The sequence below is a fragment of the Lemur catta genome, chromosome 5, assembly GCF_020740605.2.
Source record: "Lemur catta isolate mLemCat1 chromosome 5, mLemCat1.pri, whole genome shotgun sequence".
Classification (NCBI taxonomy): Eukaryota; Metazoa; Chordata; class Mammalia; order Primates; family Lemuridae; genus Lemur; species Lemur catta.
The window spans coordinates 20,764,798-20,784,613 of NC_059132.1; the positions used below are offsets into that span (position 1 = coordinate 20,764,798).

At 37.3% G+C, this 19,816-nt stretch overlaps 1 non-coding gene across 1 annotated transcript; it reads left to right on the plus strand.

Annotated features, from left to right (window-relative positions):
- The first annotated feature begins 2,528 nt into the window (after positions 1-2,528).
- On the plus strand, positions 2,529-2,631 carry LOC123638998. Its single transcript, XR_006735567.1, has one exon. It is a non-coding gene; the product is annotated as a U6 spliceosomal RNA (small nuclear RNA).
- The last annotated feature ends 17,185 nt before the right edge of the window (positions 2,632-19,816 follow it).

Here is a 19,816-nt window from a genome sequence, read left to right on the forward strand (position 1 = left end):
TCCATATTCCCACCCCTAGACTTCTAAACATTTCATATAAATGAAATCATAAACCATTGCATCTGGTCAAGCTGAGTTCTTTTTATACATGTTAGTACCTTGGACAGCTCAAGATCACATACCCTTCTGCTCTTGTTCTCTGGTCTGTTAGAGAAGATGTCCACATTTCTTGACAACTCTTTGAGCATTCTCTATATATAGGCTGCTCTAGGCTTAGCCTGGGGAAAGAATGTTCAGCAAAACTAGACACAATCTCCTGTCCTCACAAAATTTCTCCAACATTTATTTCATTTAAATAAATTTAAAATTATCAATGTATTATAACATGTTCTATAAAAGAGAGACAAAATCTTGATTTCAATCTGATCTTAATGCAGTTTATAATATATGCCAATTACCAAGAGAGTTAGCATCTTGACAAATATAGACTTTCTCATCAAAATGGAAATAACATTGTATTTCCTAAAAGTAAGGCATGCTATTCAATGCAATTCCTCTCAAAATCTCAGCTGCCTTTTTTGCATAAACCAACAAGCTCATCCTAGAATTTACATGGAAACAGAAGGTACCCCAAATATCCAAAACAATTTTGAAAAAGAAGAATAAAGTTTTAGGATTCACACCTTCCAATTTTAAAACTTACTACAAAGGTACAGTAATCAAAACTGTGTGATGCTAGCATAAAGATAAGCATGTGGATCAATGTGATAGAATTGAGAGTCCAAAAATTAAGTTATTTTCAACAAGGGTGCCAAGATAATTTAATAGAAAAAGAACAGCCTTTTCAACAAATGACACTGGGACAACTGGATATCCACATACAAAAATTTACCCAAACTGGATCAGACACCTAAGTGTAAGAGTTAAAATTATAAAACACCTAGAAGAAAACAGATACAAATTTCCATGACCTTGGATTAGGCAATGGATTTTGAGCTTTGGCACCAAAAATAGAAGCAACAAATGAAAAAAATAGATAAATTAGACTTCATCAAAATTTAAAACTTTTGTGCATCAAAGGAGATTATCAAGAAAGTAGAAGGACAACCTACAGAATGGACGAATATATTTGTAAATCATGCACCTAAGAAGGGTCTGGTATCCAGACTATATAAAGAATTCTTACAACTCAGCAACAAGAAGAAAACTCAATTAAAAAATGAGCAAAGGACTTGAATAGATATTTTTCAAAAAAATATATACAAATGGTAGACAAGCACATGAAAATATACCATGGTTATTAATAATGTATAATTTCATTTTATAGAAAAAAAATTACAATAAGTTATCACTTCACATGCTTTAGGATAACAATGATCAAAAAGACAATAACAAGTTTTGGTGAGGATGTACAGAATTGGAACCTTCCTAGATTGCTGGTAGGGATGTATTAATAAAATGGTATTATAGCCACTGTGGAAAACAGTTCAGTAGTTTTTGAAAATGTTAAGCATAGACTTACGATATGACCCAGCAATTCTACTCCTTGGTAGATAACAAATAGAGCTGAAAACATATGGTCACATAAAAACTTGTACATAAATGTTCACAGCAGTGTTACTCATAACAGCCAAAGTATAGAAACAACCCAAATGTCCATCAACTGCTAAGTGAATAAACAAAATGTTGTATGTCCATATAATGAAATATTATTCAGCCATAAAAAATAGTGGAGTATGGATACATGCTACAACATGGATGAACCTTTTTGCTAAGTGAAAGAAAGCAAAGAAGACCACATATTACATGATCCCATTTGTACGAAATGTCCAAAATAGACAAATTCACAGATACAGAGAATAGGTTAATGACTGCATAGGGCCAGGGGAAGGGGGTGTGGGGGATGGAAGGTAATGGCTAAAGGGTATGGAACTTCTCTTTGGGCTGATGAAAATATCCCCAAATTAGGTTGTCATGATAACTGCACAGTTTTGTGACTATACCAAAAAAAAAAAAAAACCCACTGAATTTTATACTTTAAAGGGGTACGTGAATCATATCTCAACAAAAAATAAGCAAGGCTTGGCCATTGTAGACCCAGTTCAAATAATGCATAAATACATAACAGGGGAAAATAAGTGTCTGCATCCCCTTTCCCAGAGATGACTGTTAGTCATCCTTGTCTCTAAACCTACTCTTCTACATTCTGCATTGTGACTCACTAGAGGGATACTGAAAGGCAAGAAAAGAGAGGAAAGTCCCACCTCCTATTTGCTTACCGTTCCTGTCTGTATCACCCCAGCAATAACACTGGGCTCGAGGAGAGCAGCTGGTTTCACTTCCAGCCTGCATGTCCTCTTAGTGCTCCCAGAACCATTCCCGTGGTGCTCCTTTGAAAGGTACCAGCAAGAGCTGGGCAGCTCCCTCCTCAAAGGTGCTGCTGACCTCCTATGTTTGATTCCTAGGTACGTTAGCTGCTGCCCGGAGTTACTATCTCTGTGATACTTCCGTATTCCCTTCTTGCTCTTGCATCAGTCTAACCTTGTAAGCATTTCCCTATATTGAATTCCCTCTGTTGAATTATTTTGGTGCTCGCTTCGGCAGCACATATACCAAAATTAGGACGATACAGAGATTAGCATGGCCCCTGCCAAGAATGACATGCAAATTTGTGAAGCATTCCATATTTTAAAATAAAATTTTTAAAAAAAAATATTTTGTATGATTTCTTTTTGCTTAATTGCATACTGACTAATAAAGCCCATTACACGCACACATGCACATAATATTCTAACTTTTTAAAATTCATAATGAAATATTTCCTACCATTTTCATTATATAATGGGATACTATGTTACAACATACCTGCTTTATATTGTAGGCATCTTTGTCATTGTACTTCCACATCATTTCATCTACAGTTAACACATCCTTTTTATGGTAATTGGATCCATTCCATCTTCTCACATCATGTTGTTCATTGCTCTAAATTTGCCTAGAGTATATTGGTCTTTTGAGGAACTTTAATTACACTGAGTTCTAATTAAATCCATTTATTTATTGAGCATCTATTCTGTGAAAACATTAAACTGAGTGTTTAGGGGATATAATGATAAATTAGACACAGTCTTTTTCTAGAGGAGCTTGAATTTAGTGAGCAGAGATGAAACCCAGCTAAGACTATAAAATAGGATTTTTCAAGACCTTTCCAATTTTAAGTAATCTGTCCTTTTCCATCAAATACACTAACTCTCATACCCAAATTTTTATTTTTGAAGACAAGATCACAGTAATCACAAATCTCCATCTAGTTACTATGCTGCAATTTTTTGTGCTATTGTTCATCTACCCCATAAAAAGAGGGATTCTATTCAGAGTTCATAATGGTTTTGTGATAGAAAGAAATGTTGAGGGTACATCTAAGTTTAATTCTCTCACAGATTTAAACATGGCCATAGATCCAAGGAGATATAAGATTTATCAAACTGGAAAACAAACAGTAATATAACTATTCTCAATATTATACTGGTATTCAGAGAATTATCTGAAGCAAACTCAACTTCAGCCCTACTAGAACTTAGATAGATTCCCACTGGGGCACCAGAAGGCATTTTTTTAGACATCCTAACAAGATAATTTTTCTTAGTATACATTTTACTCAAGGGAAAGATACCAATCGTACATTTCATTTGCAACTGAGAGAAACCCAACAACCCAGAATAATTTATTAATGACATTTTTCTTTAAATAAGCTCTCTTTATAAGTTCATAATACATTCAAAGTGGGTAAAAAGGAAACAGGGGAAGTAAGTAAACTCATTGGACATCCCTGAAGGTTGCTAGAGCCCCAGCTCATTACTTTGAAATTTGGGAATGAAAAGGAAATAAAAAGGTCAGCATATACTATGCCTCTTTAGGGTAAATAAACTTCAAGGCCATGAAAATAGCCTTGATGAAGGAAAGAAAATTTTTCCATCCAAAGGAATTGCTGCTAATAAATGGAGAAAAAAATGATAGAATTCAAAAATCACCATTTCTCAGCCTTCAAAGAAATAACCAAACCAGGTAATGGTTATTGTATTAGTTTCCTGGGACTGCTTATAACAAACCACCCTAAACTGGGTAACTTAAAACAATAGAAGGCCAGATGTGGTAGGCTCATACCTGTAATCCTAGCACTCTGGGAGGCCAAGTTGAGAGGATTGCTTGAGGTCAGGAGTTCAAGACCAGCCTAAGCAACAGCGAGATCCTGTCTACTAAAAATAGAAAAATTAGCTGGGCATGGTGGTATGTACCTGTAGTCCCAGCTACTTGGGAGGCTAAGGCAGGAGGATCTTTTGAGCCCAGGAGTTTGAGGTTGCTGTGAGCTAGGCTGATGCCATGGCACTCTAGCCTGGGCAACAGAGGGAGACTCTGTCTCAAAAAAAAATAATAATAATAATAATAGAAGAAATAAAAATCTAAACAGCAAGGTTGAAAGATAAAATTGAGGATACCTCTCAGAAACCAGAGGAAAAAAACACAAAGAAATGGAAAAGATAGTGAAGATAAGAAAATTAGAAGGCCCATTCAAGTGCAAACTGAAAATTATATTTTAAATTACCTTTTAGAACAAAAGACTTAAATTTCTAGTTAAAAGTATCCACCAAATAGCAAGCATAGTGAATGAAAACAGAACTACACTAAAAGCTCTCTTAATTTCTACCAAAATGTAAACTCCATGAGAACAATAAAATTTACCTTTATCAATGACAAACTCATTATAAACACCTTAATTTCTAAATATCATTTCCCACTAAGGGGAATCAGAGACCCTTGGAGAAATGGCTGATTCCAGGGCCGGGGCAGGAAAAATACAAGATAAGCCTGGAATATCTTGTGCCAGAAAGTATGGAAGTACTTAAAACATGTTGGACACATGCGAAGAAAACACAGAAGCCAGCCTGAAGGAGTCCCACTGACCAAATCTGGGCACAATTTGAGCATCAGCAAAAAAAATTTGAAGGCCAGGTGCACTGGCTCACACCTGTAATCCCAGCACTTTGGGAAGCCAAGGTGGGAGGATCACTTGAGACCAGGAGTTCAAGACTAACCTGGGCAACTCTACAAAAAAAATTAAAAAATTAGCTGGGCTTGGTGGGACATACCTGTAGTCCCAGCTACTCAGGAGGCTCGGGCAGGAGCATCCCTTGAGCTCAGGAGTTAGAATCTGCTGTGAGCACCACTATTCTTTAGCCTGGGAGATAGAGTGAGACTCTGTTTCTAAAAAAAAAAAAAAGAAAGAAATATGTACATACATAAATTTGAGCATCAAAAAACTATAGTAATGAATTATAAACTAGTGAATAAAACAAGAATCCATGAGCCCATACTGATATTAATAAATGAGTGAATAATTAAATGAAGGAAAAAGGAAAGTTCTTCCTTATGGTAGAAAGTCAGCTCATAAATGTAGATGGATTATGGAGTTAAAAAAAATCACCATCCTACAGCCATCAAAACAATAACAGATGCTAAAACTAGTGGGTGGAAGGTTGAGGAGGAAGAGGATATTTACATATTCTCAAAACACTGCCTGACAAATTATCAATTACAAAGGGCAAAATAATAGTGTTCCGGTGGAGCAATCCGGCAGACAGCCGCAGGGGTAGGGAACTTCGGCCTTCTGATTTCAAGATTGTTCTTTTTTAAGCACCAAAGGAGGCAAGAAAAGCTTTATCTTTCTCTGCTGCACCCCTTTAAATAAAAGGATTTGTTGTGTGAAATTTGGATTCAGTCAAAAGGCTGCACTTACGGAACAGGAAGGCCACATTTTGCCTTAAGGCAGCAGGTTCCCCACACCTGCAAGGCAGAGGGTGTCAAAGTCAACAGCCCCAGTAGCAGAGCAAATAGATAGCAGGGGTCCCCCATGATGCACGGTTGATATTCCTGCTAAAAATGAATAACCTGAATCTAATTGTGAAGAAGCACTGGGGAATCCCAAACTGAGGGACATTCTATAAAATAATTGGCCTATACTCTCAAACAATGCTGATACTTGATACCAAGAAAGATAGAGTAGCTGATCAGATTAAAGAATAAAGATACATGACAACTAAATGCAATGTGAGACACTGAATTGGATCCTAAGCCAAAAAAAAAGGTCATATAGAACATTATTGGGAAACTTGTCAAATTTTAACCACAAGCCGTGGTTTAGGATAGGAATATCGTACCTCTGTAAAATTTCCAGATTTTGATCATTGTATTGTGAGAATATCTTTGTTCTTAGGAAATAGAAACTATATATTTATGGTTATAGGTGCATAATATGTACAATTTACTCTCTAGTAATTCAGGAAAAAAAGCTACGTTTATGTATAAACACATAAAAATGAAATGGGGCGAATTTTTCACAATAGGTGATTTTTACTAAAAACGAGTTGTTTGTATTCTTGCTAAAATATTTTGAAAGTTCGTAATTTTATCAAAATAAAGTTACCTGCCACCCAAAAAAGTTGTGTATGGAATTGATGGATGGGGTCAGGAGAGAGAAATGGTTGTGGTGTGAGACCACAAGGAATTCTGAGATGGGCTTTCCACCCTTTAAGTTGTTTGCATGCCCTTCCCTCTTTCTGGAAGTGTTCATATTCAAAGTCTGCTTGCTTATAACCCCATGTAAGAGGCAATTTCTAGGCAGTCAAAAATCTTATTGGAAATATCCCAAGCCTTAGAAAACAGACATTTTGGTTCTGATTTGGTAGAACATACAAGTGTGCTGAAAGCAACAGCAACAACCTAAAAAGCCAACTGGGAAGTGATTAAATACATCGTGATACAGTCACATCTTAAGACAGTATGCCTTAACAGAAGATAGTTGCAAAGATTATCTATCCTCATGGTTAAATATTCATGATAACATACTGAAATAAGGTACAGAGAAACCCATACAAAGCAACACAATATTATAAACCATTATAAACCATTATCCATGTTTGTATATGTCTGTTGATTATGGTGTGTAGATGTAGTACATTAAGTACATTGCCCCCAGGACTGTATGTGGCATAGTGGTTTCTAAGAACTTAGGATAACAATATCTATCTCTCTGTGAATGCAAAGTATTTAGCACATGGCAAATACTCTATAAATATTATTATTAAAATGAACAAACAAAAATGACTAAATGAAAATATGCCTAAAATGTTAACAATGATTATTTCTGCATGGTAAGATAGTGAGCTTTTGGGGTGCCTTTTTAAATATTTTTCCCTGTTTTCTACAATGAGTATGCATGAAGTTGTTATTGTTGTTGTTTTGATTAGGAAAACATAAGTTTTCTTCTCTTAACCATGCTAGTTTCACCCGGACATTAAAGGACCAAAAACAGACCCGATAAATGTTCAGTTGTAGGAATCCAGAGAGAGATCTATAACTGAACAAATAGGCCTGACTTCACTGACAGCCATAGCATTTATGTCTAGAGTACAGTTGCTCCCTTATGAATGCTGAAAGGCTTGAGGTATATAAAGTGGAATGAGACAGATTAAAAAATATTAATATATATACGTGGACTTGCCGAAGTTTCTCAAAGAGCACAAGGAAGACCTCATAAATCCTTGACAAACAGGTCATTAATAAAACTGGTCATTAGATATGCATTACATCCAGAGTTCAGAAACATGTATTTAGCTTAGCTGGGGATTAGGACTAAGGAAAAGGTGGTTTGGTTTTGAATAAACGTATTTCTTGCTTAACCTGCTAAAGCAGCAGCTCCCAACCTTTTGGTACCAGGGACCATTTTCGTGGAAGACAATGTTTCCAGGGACCGGGGAGGAAGGTGATGGTTTTGAGATGATTCAGGGCATTACTTTTATTATGTACTTTATTTCTATTATTATTACATTGTAATATATAATGAAATAATTATACAACTCACCATAGGTTGAAGGCCCCTGTGCTAAAGAAAGATTTGAGGAACCTAAAAGATCACACTATCATATGGAAACCCTCCAGGCTTGAATGTGGACACCTCATATATCTAGATTAAAAATATTTAGATTGAAAAATACCAGTAAGCTCTAAATGAGGACCAAGGGTTCTGTGTCAACATGAATAGCCAGGTCTGAGACTCTGCCAGCACTTCTGAAAGGTGTCATTTCAGTTTATCATTTCCCTCCTTACCCATTTAAAGGGCATTACCTAAAAAGCTTTTGACACTTGCAGAGACTTGTTCCAGAAAGATCCCACACAAAGTCCCTCAGAATTGATCTAACCTTTTTTTTTAACCCACAAAAACATGCCACATTAAGGAAACAAATTCTTCAGTGGTCAGACTTACCAACTTTTGAACTTGCACTTCCTAACTCCGTTTTCACGAAGATTGAGCTGAAAGGATATTTTCTTCTAATGTGGGTGTATTCATACAGCTTGATGGTTTCCTTTATTCTGACTTTATTCTGTTTGAGGAACTGGTTATATAAGAATCAAAATAACTTCCTCAGATTACCAAATAAACATGTAATGAAAATATGCAAAAGCCATCTGGGTCTACACAAGCCAAGCCTAGATATCATTATTGTTCCCTTTAAGCTTGCATAGGTTTGAATTACAGAAAAATAATGAGAAAATTCTTTGAGATGTTTAGCTATGATGCTTAGAAACGTATAAAGGATCATGGAGATTGCATCTTTGGCACTAATAGAAAAGAACTTCCATTGGAAAACAAAATGCTTTTATGCTTCGATGCTCTCTAAAATGACCAGAAAGTCACTCTAAAATTATTTCTGAAAAAGTGTCAGATTTTTATTGACCTCATGGGAGCCAGATTTCTGGTTAATTAGAAGCTCATCAATGAATGGACATCTGAAAGTCCAACGAGAAACGATAACAAATTTTTGGCCAGGTTTTCCTTCATCTGTTGTCCAACACAACGATCAGATAGTGCTGGGATCTGTCCCTTTTTCTTAAGAGATAAAGGTCGGGCTTTTGCACACACACATGCCGTGAGCCTGTGCCTCCTGAAGGGCCGGCTTTTGTTGGCCTCTTTTATTGATTTGCTTGACCCCAGAAATACGCAATAAATAGCATTCTGCTCAACTTGAAAAGAAAAGCTAAACTCCCAACACTGCCCAAGCCAATATACACCCTTCATTGATTTAAAAAAAAAAAAAAAAAAGGAAAAGGAAAGGTAAAAGAAAAACCATAAAAGCAATAGGCAAACCAAGTCGAAGGCAAGGCCATTGCAGACAAAATGATCTGCTTTAGAACGGAGGCCTGATGTTCTCCATCTAATTTAGAAATTGCCATGCATAGAGCTATAATCAGATAGTGTTTTTATGTGGTAGATAAAAGGGGGAGCCAGAAAGACCATCAGTGACTGAGCAAGAAGTGTATACATGTTGAAGGGGAGGGGTCTTTGCATGACCTCAGCCTGTGATCCTGACTTTGCTGACAATGATAATAGTGTTTGTAATATAACAAATGTCCTTCCAATTAATAGTAATATATCTAGACCGACTTAAGTGATTGTTATCACTACTTGGTACAATGCCCATGGGCTCCACTAGAATAAAACCCATAGAAAACAGGGCCTATGTCTGAGTCACCTCCATTTTCTAAATATTTGCCAAATAAATGAATTAATGAATGAAATACAAGGGGTTGGGATTGTTACATTTTCTTTCAGTAAGCCCCAAAGATGAAGTGAGAATTTAATTGGTCTGGAAGGAGGGAGACGTAATAGCTACTATAATCAGAACATTATCCCTTATCGTTAGGCAAGAGCTAGGACAAGCCACGAGGTATAAAGTAGAGAAATCACGTTGGAAATCATCAAAGGATACTATACGCTATCATCGATGACTACAAATATAAATCACAATATCAATACAGTGGGAAGCTATGCAGTCATTTAAAAAGTCAAATCACAGAATAATTTTAAGATGGAAAAATGAAGGCTATATATTACGTAAAAATGTCAGCTTGCAAATGCAGAATGTGGTTCCATTTCTTTAATAATCAGCAATCCCACACCAATATGTGCTCAGTAACTATCATCTGATTAATTTGGTGTGCTTACAATATCTTTGCACTTATTTCTAATTTTAGGGGTCTGAATTGGATATGTATTAATTTCCTAATGAGAAAGGAACCCGATGGAGTTTTAAGAAGAAAGACTGCCCCCTCCCTGAAGCTCACGATTGGACCACAGGACTACATTTACTGCCCTCATACTCATACCATCTACCCTTTGGAGAGAGCATGGCTAAATAGAAAAACAATTTTCTTTTTAGAAATCGAATTATTTTTAAAAAACAAACAAAAGCAAGTTTACCTTTTAACCTAGTCTGTCATTGAGCTCCCTAGGACCCAGACAGCAGCAGCCTGGCTCTTCCGATCACCCTCAAACCCTAATCCTTTTCTCTCCCTTTGGATTCCCTTCCTCTTACCTATGGATCAGAGTCTTTTCTCCCTGCCTCCCATCTGTCTGGCGCGGATCTCTATGCTCCTGTAGGTGCGAAAGGAAGGTTCCTGCACAGGCAGGATCACTTGATCCTGCTAGGACCCAATAGCTGAAACTCAAACTGAAAACTAAACATCTGTTTACAGCTGCCGATGATTAATGCCTGAAGCACAGAGTTGCCTCAAGGACAGTGTAGTAATCTCAAAATTTGATGTGCTGGGTGGGGTTAGGGAGAAGTTTCTGGAGCACATCTTCTCAAAAAAAACACAAGATTTACCTAGGGAGCTGGTTAAGTGAGCAGTTTCCCAGACCTTGCTCCCAATTCTATTCCAGTAGGTCATTTTTAATATGCCTATTGAACGGGTTTCTAAGGCAATTCTGCCGCAGAGGGTCCACAGATCACACTCTGAAAACACTATTTTCAAACTTGATCTAATTACACAGTGCAGAGAGTGAGGTCTAAGTTTTACCCCATTTCTGATTGAAGTCAGGAGGTTTGCCTCTAGCTGGTTGTAAAAAATCTGAAGTCATAAAGTAGATTTTTGGAGCATTTGGAATTTAAATCCCAATTTCTCCTTTTAGGAATGTGACTGCATTCTCACCTGGGAACTTTAGGCGATGCTGTTTTGCATTTATAGTTTATTTTGCTCAGTAATTATTCATAAAGTGGTTTATAGGGTCTGTTTGGTCTCCCCAGCTTGATCATAAACTCCTGGGGTAGTTGGAAGGCTTTTTAAAAATTTCTAAACACATAGAGAGAAATTGTGCTTAGCACAGTGTTTTTTACAGAAGTACATTCAAGGTCACAGGTGCATATTTCCTACCACCATGCTCAGCTCTAAATCTGGGATAGGACTCCCTTTAAACTGGTGACCAGGAGTAGGAATTTGAGATGGAGGATATTAACTTTTCAAAGTAAGAAAAGCCTATATTTTATAATCAGAGGAAGTGTTGTTTTAATGCAGTGGTTCTTAAAATGTAGTCCACGACCAGCATGATTAAGAAAGAAAGTGAACTCTGAGAAAGAGGCCCAGCCAGGTGGGTTTTAACAAATTCCCCAGGTCATTCCAATACAAGCTAAAGTTTAAGAGTGTGTTGGAGGACAGTGTTCTATTACGGATTTCAGAAACTGAAAACAGAAACATACTTACAGACTATCAAATAGTAAAGTGTACAATCTGCTCGCTAGAAAACACTAATTGTAAAATGTTGGGTGTGCATGAAACGTAAATAGTTCCTTTATATATTTGTATTAAATAAATAAAAAGAAACGCTGCATAAAAAGTAACAAAACATTTCTGTTGCATTTTACAAAGTGTTTGTCTCATCTGATCTCATGGTGCCTCCTAAATTCCCTGAGATGAAGATTAAGTACTGTCATCTCCTATCTTACAGCTAAAGTTACTGAATTCAGAGATGACCTGGGGCAAGTTACGTGGGTATCAAGAGCTGCCTAAATTCTGTATTCCTCCTCGCACCCCACCCCCGCCACCAAAGACCATTTCCTTCTTTGATTACAACAAACTGATTCCCCTGTTCCTTCACCCTGCCTTGCATAGACTGGAGTCAATGTTACCCTCTAGGGCCCCTTGCCAGTTTGTTTGTTGTCTGGACACCTTTTCCTTCATTCACAAATTAACAGCTTGTCCTCATATTAACCAGATGGATGGCTGCACCTGGGTAATTGGAGTTGTAAAATGGATAAATAGATTAAAGAGCAGGCAGCTGGAGTGTTCACTGCAGGCCAGAGGTGATTAGATTAAGAAAGGGGAGTGAGCAAGTTCTACTGGGGCATCAGTGAGGAAAGGAAGGCCCAGTTGACCGATTTCCTAGAACTGTGTCAGTTGCTAAATTTTGAAAAGCACTTGCTGCTGCATTGGGAGAACGTTGACACTTCGCTGCTGAGAGGGCACAAGCTCTGCTTTTTCCCCATGATGCTATCATTTAAATCAATGGTTCTCAGAGTGTGTCTACTGGCCACCTGTCTCAGAATCATCTGGATGTTTATTAAAAATGCAGATTTCTGGACCTTATTCAGGACCTACTAATTTGGGGGGGTGGTTCTTTTTCTTTTTTTAGTGAGGTGGTGGTGGTAGGGACCAGGAATCTGCATTGTTAGCAACATCTCTTTAAAATTGGGAACTACTGACATTACTATCCTCAAACATGCAGAATTGCCAGAATCATCTAAAAAGATTGCACAAATCCATACTCAGTGAACAATATGTCTGGCCAGCAGACATGATTCCTTAGCTACCAGAACCTGCAGCAACTGAATCTCCAAAACCCCCAAAATCCTGGACAAAATGAAAAGTCTATGTCAGAAGACAAGAAGGTTTTGTCTCAGAAGCCTCCAGAGACATTGGTTAGAAATGCCCAGCCCTCAGCTCAGACCTACTGAACCAGAAACTCTGGGCATGGGGTACCTTCCAGATGAATCCAACACGTGCTAAATTTTGAGGATCACTGCTGCAGACCCATGCTGCTCAGACTTTCTTGAGCATATGAATTACCTGGGGATCTTGTTTAAGTGCATAGTCTAGTTTTATAGTTTGCGAGCTAATAATCTCCCAAGTGATATTGATGTTGCTGATTCATAGACCACACTTGGAGTAGCAAAACTCCAAGCTATTTATGTTTTTTACTTACTGTTATGAGAGAGCATTTTTTTAAAAAATAGAATAAGAAGCCCATGCTCAGGCCTAGACTGAAATGGCTGCCTAATCAGTATGTTCCAGGCATAGAAAGTGAAGCTGCTAAAATACCCTCAATTGGTTTTGAGCTTTGAATACTAAGGATGCATTTTTCCTGATGGGCCCACGTGTCATCCTCCACAACTTTGATAACTAAGATCACAAACTTATGTGGCTAGGAAAGGAAACCAAAAGTGGCTTAGCAAGGGATCAAACGCTGTTTGACCAACTTGCAAACATTGTCACCATCCAGCTAATGGGCTCTGATAAATTGTACTGAACTGTCTCTAGAGTGATACTCTGTCATGTAGACAGCTCTGGTTAGCCCTGGCCTGGACTTGGGGAGTCCTACTTCTACCCCAAGCTCTGCTAACTGGAGTGTAATACCTTGAGTATGTCATATCATGTCAGTTCACTGGGTTCTGCTTTCCTTACTTACTGAGTGATGGTTTTTGCCTACCCTTAAAGCCTGTGGTTCTAGGACCCATCCAGTCCTTTATATCCCTATACTTCCTGTATTGCTTCTGGTACCTGCAGCCTGCCACTGCCTCCCCTTTGCACTTGTGAGTTCAGGAAAGCACAGGAGTTTTGTTTCTTTAAATCAGCCTCTATTGCTCATCCAGGGATCACAAGCCTTGGCAACAAGTGTATGAATTCAGATACTGCATGGTTCCTGCGCTTGTACACTTCACCTTTGCCTTGGTATGTTTTCCATTATTCATCACTGATGTTGTATCTCACCAAAATTACTAATTTGGATTATGGTCACATACAAGATTAGTTTGCCTGGCTGTCAAGGGTTTACTAAGTAGCCCATGTCCTCTGAGATGGGGAATGTAGAAATTAGAGAGTGAGAATTTGCTTATAATAGGGACCTACCAGAATAATTTGTGCAGTAAAGACTTTGAATAGCTAGTAGGTTTATAGAATTTCTCTAGTGTAATTAGGAGAGGCATTGTTGTGTAATGAAGAAAATTAATTAGAACTAAATGTTTAGGGAATGTGTGGTTAGGTAACCAAAGGCATATTTGCAGCCTAATTGTTTTTTGGCAGCTGGAGGCATTTTATACCCTTTCATGATGTTTAGTTAATGGATATTTTAACATGCTCTACTGTTTGCTTTTCCTTAAATTTAAACAACTTCAATATAGAAAAGCAGTTCATCAAAGATTTAAACCAAGTATATATCCCATTGGAAAAATGCCTCAGCTATCTGGTTTATTTGATCATACTGTCTGTCAAATGTTAATTATTTTTAGAGGAAGTCCATATTGAGGCTAATTGGCATGTCCTCCTACACCATATAATTACTGAGTTCTACTTACATGCTTATAAAACATAAACACCAAGGCACTTTCTAATATTTTGCCTTTATTTTTCCTAGCCTGCACCCAACTCTCAAGTATTCTGCCTCAAGTCTTTTCCAGAACAAAGTAGAAGTTTTAAGAATATGGTAAATTTTAAAATAAGGATTACTTATCTAGTTGTTTGATTATCTTTAAAATATGCATAAAATTTTGAAGTCAAGCAGACATTGGTTCAAATATTTGGTATATTATTTATTGTGTGATCTTGGAACACTTGTTTAAGCTACCTGAGACTTAATTTCATGCCTAACATTATAGGATTGTTGTAAAAACTAGACAAAATAAGTATATTTTATTAAATTTGGCCATTTTGGGTTTCAGATGAGAGAGAAATGGCCTAAAATAATTTTTTTTTTTTTTTTTTTTGAGACAGAGTGTCACTTTGTTGCCCGGGCTAGAGTGAGTGCCGTGGCGTCAGCCTCGCTCACAGCAACTTCAAACTCCTGGGCTTAAGCGATCCTACTGCCTCAGCCTCCCGAGTAGCTGGGACTACAGGCATGTGCCACCATGCCCGGCTAATTTTTTCTATATATATTTTTAGTTGTCCAGATAGTTTATTTCTATTTTTAGTAGAGACGGGGTCTCGCTCAGGCTGGTCTTGAACTCCTGACCTCGAGCGATCCTCCCGCCTCGGCCTCCCAGAGGGCTAGGATTACAGGCGTGAGCCACCGCGCCCGGCCATGCCTAAAATAATTTAAAATGACAACAAAACAAGGAAATAACTTTTTACGTAGAATAATTTTCAAAAAAATTATTTTAAAAAAATTGCAAATATATCATAAAGAGTTCTTAAATACCCTTCAACCAGATTTCCCTAACATAAACAACTTGGTAACTGTCATAAAATTATTAAAACCAAAAAATTTACATTTATAAAATACTCTTAATCTAAAGACTTGATTCAAATTTTGGCAATTACCCTAATAATGTCTTTTATCTGGCCCAGGATCTCACATTGCATTTAGACTTCGTATCTACTTAGTCTCCTTCTGGAATAGTTCCTCAGTCTTTGTGTTTCTTGACCTTGAAAAGTTTGAAGAATAATGACCAATTATTCCATAGAAGTATCTCAGTTTGAGTTTATCTGATATTTTCTCATGCTGTAGATTGAAATTGTGCGTTTTTGGCAAGAATATCACTGAAGTGATGTTGCATCTGAGTGTATCGTCTCAAGATACACGTGTCAATATGTCTTATTGCTGGTGACATTATTAATACCTTTGATCAATTGATCAAGATGGCATTTACAAGGTTTCTCCACTGTAGAGTTACTATTTTTCCTTTGTAAACAATAAGTATTTTGTGGGGTGATTCTTTGAGACCACAGAAATATGCTATTTCTCATCATACTTCTACCTGCTAATTGTAGCATCTGTCGATAGTTATTGCCTGCAACAAATATTACTGTGGTGTTTAGCAAATGGCGAGCTTCTATTTTCACCATGAATCCTAAATCTCTGCAATTTATTAATTGGAATTCTACTGTAAGGAAGAGCTATCCCATTTCCCTCATTTGTCCATTTAATTATTTATTTATATTGTGGGGGCTGGGCCTAGAAGAATGGATGGATGAATGGATGGATGGATGGATGGATGGAAAGAACGTGAGCAGGTGAATGAAGGATGAGGTGAAAACACCTCCCCAAAGCTGCTTGTATGCATGTATGCTGTGTGCAAACAAGCTGTTTTCAGCTGACCTGTATGGAAGTTGTTAAATTAGCAAATGGCCCTGACCTTTTGCATGTGTCCTTGGAAATAAAAATGGGGAGGAACTTAGCTAAGGAGGCATTTCCTCCTTTAGACTTTGGTCTCTTCCCTTCTCTCTAAACACTGTGTGTTTCATGTAATTATTCCTTTGCTCCCGAGCTCTGGAGCAATAAGCGGCCACTACGTATATCAGTATGGACTCACAAGTATTTACGGGCTATAATCCATTACTGTCACCTATGTTTTGCTAGAATTGCTCCAGATTTAGCTATTGGTAGATCTTTCAAGTTAGTTCCTGTGTCCTTTTAACATGCCCCAATTATTTTTTAAGGACTTCCTCATTCTCTGGCACCTATGCTCATTTTGTAATCCCAGCCATGGAATGAGCCATTTCTCCAAGGAGACTCATGTCATTGGAAACTCAAGGCAACAAATCTAGCTTCAAGCATAGCTGAATCAAGAGGTTCGACGGATATGATTAGGAATTCAAATCTTTCTCTCAAACTTTGTTCTGCTTTACTCAGTTTCATTTGTAAGCAAGAGCCTGCACATGGTGACTCAGATGGCCCCTAATGTTTACCCTTACAACTATTTTTCCTGAGAAAACACCTTTCTTGATAATCATAGCAAAAGTGCAATGGAAAGATCAAATTTATACAACTTGGGTCATATGCCCATCCCTGATCCAATCCTTTTGGCCAGGAAAATTGTGTATTCTGCTCAAGTGAGTATGATATGATCACCCTGTGACAGCCGAGGAGGAGTTTAGTCCATGGGAACCACATGGAATAAATTTTTGCCAAGAAAAGTGAGCTTTGATATGATATAGGTGGTCTTCCACCAGGTACATCTTGCTTAGTATAGCACACAGTGAACACTAAACAATGACTGTTCCATCTACTCACTTCCACCCCAAAACAGACAAAGTGAGGGTGAGATAAAATTTATATGAATCAATCAATATTGTTGGCAGTGCTGGCCAAAGGTTTTTAAAGGAAAAAGATGAGTATAATGTGATATGGGTGTCTAAACCCCTATCTATAACAAAAGGTTGCCTCAAATGTCTCAGGAGTATTATTAACATAGTTGATGTTTGTGGGTAGATGTGCGTGCATATGTATGACATTGCGATCTACAATTTTCGAAGACTTAGAGGTAGTGTGGCAGAACAGAAATAAAATGGGCTTTGAATACAACCAGACCTCCGTTTCAACTCTGCTACTTGCTGTGTAACTGGGGTGAGTTGCTTAGCTGAAAGTTTATTTCATCTGTAAAATAGAACATCTACTTTACATGATGTGAGGATTCAACGACATCATGCATGTAAGCACCTGGCACAATAGTTAAGTGCACTAAAAATACTTGAAAAAAGGCCAGGCGAGGTGGCTCACGCCTGTAATCCTAGCACTCTGGGAGGCCAAGGCGGGTGGATTGCTCGAGGTCAGGAGTTCGAGACCAGCCTGAGCAAGAGCGAGACCCCATCTCTACTAAAAATAGAAAGAAATTATCTGGTCAACTAAAAATATACATAGAAAAAATTAGCCGGCATGGTGGCACATGCCTGTAGTCCCAGCTACTCGGGAGGCTGAGGCAGTAGGATCGCTTGAGCCCAGGAGTTTGAGGTTGCTGTGAGCTAGGCTGATGCCACAGCACTCACTCTAGCCTGGGCAACAAAGCGAGACTCTGTCTCAAAAAAAAAAAAAAAAAAAATACTTGAAATAAAATATAGGCCCTTGAACTAGCATCAATCCCATTTTTCTTCAACAATAATACAGGCAATCTTAGAATTTCTAAAACATGACAAGCATCTTCTCTTATGGTATTAAAGATGGTAAATTACCAGTTAAAATTTGCTTAGCATGTCATTTCCCTTTTTATGTTGCCTTAAAACATACAAGCAAACAAAAACAACAGCAAAAACAAGAATGAGGAAAAGCAAACAATCTACAGAGTGAAAAGACAAGGTACAGAATGTGAGAAAATATTTTCAAACCATACATTGGATAATGGGTTAATTCCAAAATATAAAAAGAACTCCTACAACTCAATAGCAAAAAACCTAATAACTTGATTTTAAAATGGGTTAAAAACTTGAACTTTCTCCCAAGAAGACATACAAATGGCCAATAGGTATATGAAAAGATGCTCAACATCACTAATCATCTGGGAAATACAAATAAAAACCACCATGACACATCAGCCCACACCTGTTAAGATGGCTAGCATCAAAAAAACAAAAGACAGCAAGAGTTGGCAAGAATGGGCAAGAATGTGGAGAAATTGGAACCCTTGTATGTTGTTGGTGAGAATGCAAAATAGTTCAACCACCATGAAAAACAGTATAGAGATTCTTCAAAAACATAGAACTACCATATGATCCATCAGCCCCACTTGTGGTTATTTATCCAAAAGAATTGAAATTGGATTGCAGATATTAGTACTCCCGTGTTCATTGTAGCATTATTCACAATAGTCAAGATGTGAAAATAACCTAAATGTCCATCAACAGACGAAAACAAGAATGTCATTTGTATATACAATGGAATACTATTCAGCCTTCAAAAAGAAGGTGATCCTGAAATATGCTACAACATAGATGAACCCTGAGAACATTACACTAAGTGAGATAAGCCAGACATAGAAGGACAAAGCTACAAGATTCCACTTATATGAGGCATTTAAAATAGTCAAACTCTTAGAAGACAGAATAGAATGATGGTTGCCAGGAGCTGGGAGGAAGGAGAAATGAGGAGTTGCTATTCAATGGCCATAAAGTCTCAATTATACAAGATGAGTAAGTTCTAGAGATCTGCTGTACAACATTATCGCTATAATTAACAATACTTTATTGTACGCTTAAAAATGTAAGAGGATAGATCTCATGTCAAGTGTTCTTACCACAATAAGATTAAAAAAGAAAGAAAACTCTAGAGTGAGGAAGCCAAAGCCCCAGTTTCAAATGCGAATGGGACAAGGGGAAGGGATTGCATTTACTGTCACTGGTGGCCATGACACACGAGGGCACCACTCTATTAAAAATCATTCCCGTAATTGCTCCATACTTGGAAGACCTTTAATGCTTTCTTAGAATTTGTTATGTGATGACTGTGATTTAATGAGGCTGTTTTTTTTTAAAACAAATAAGCCAGAATATAAATCCAAATAAATGTCATCCCCTTCAAAATAGTCACGGGGAAAGGACACATGCTTGTTTCAGTGATGTTCCAAACTTCTGTGTCAAAATCCTCAATGTTACTAAAGTTTTCTCTTTAAGAGCTGTTGTTTGTAATCAATTAAAATTCACTTAAATTCAAGACTGGGAAGGTAAATGATCAAATTCAGTGTACCTGTTTGGAGTTAAAACAATAAGGTAATAATAAAAAAATAACTTTTTTATGTAATGAGATACTATCCAGCTATTAAAAATAATGGAGCAGAAATATATGTACAGCTGTGAAATAACCAACAAAACATACTGTTCAGTGAAAAAAAAAAGCAAGGAACATAACAACATGTACAACCTCCTTTCAATTGTATTTAAAAAAATATACGTACATAATACATGCTTAGTTTATACATAGACTATCTCTAGCTAAATAATTAGGAATTTGGAAATAGCTATTGTTCCAAAACTATTAATATGTTTGTGTAGCATTTTTACATGT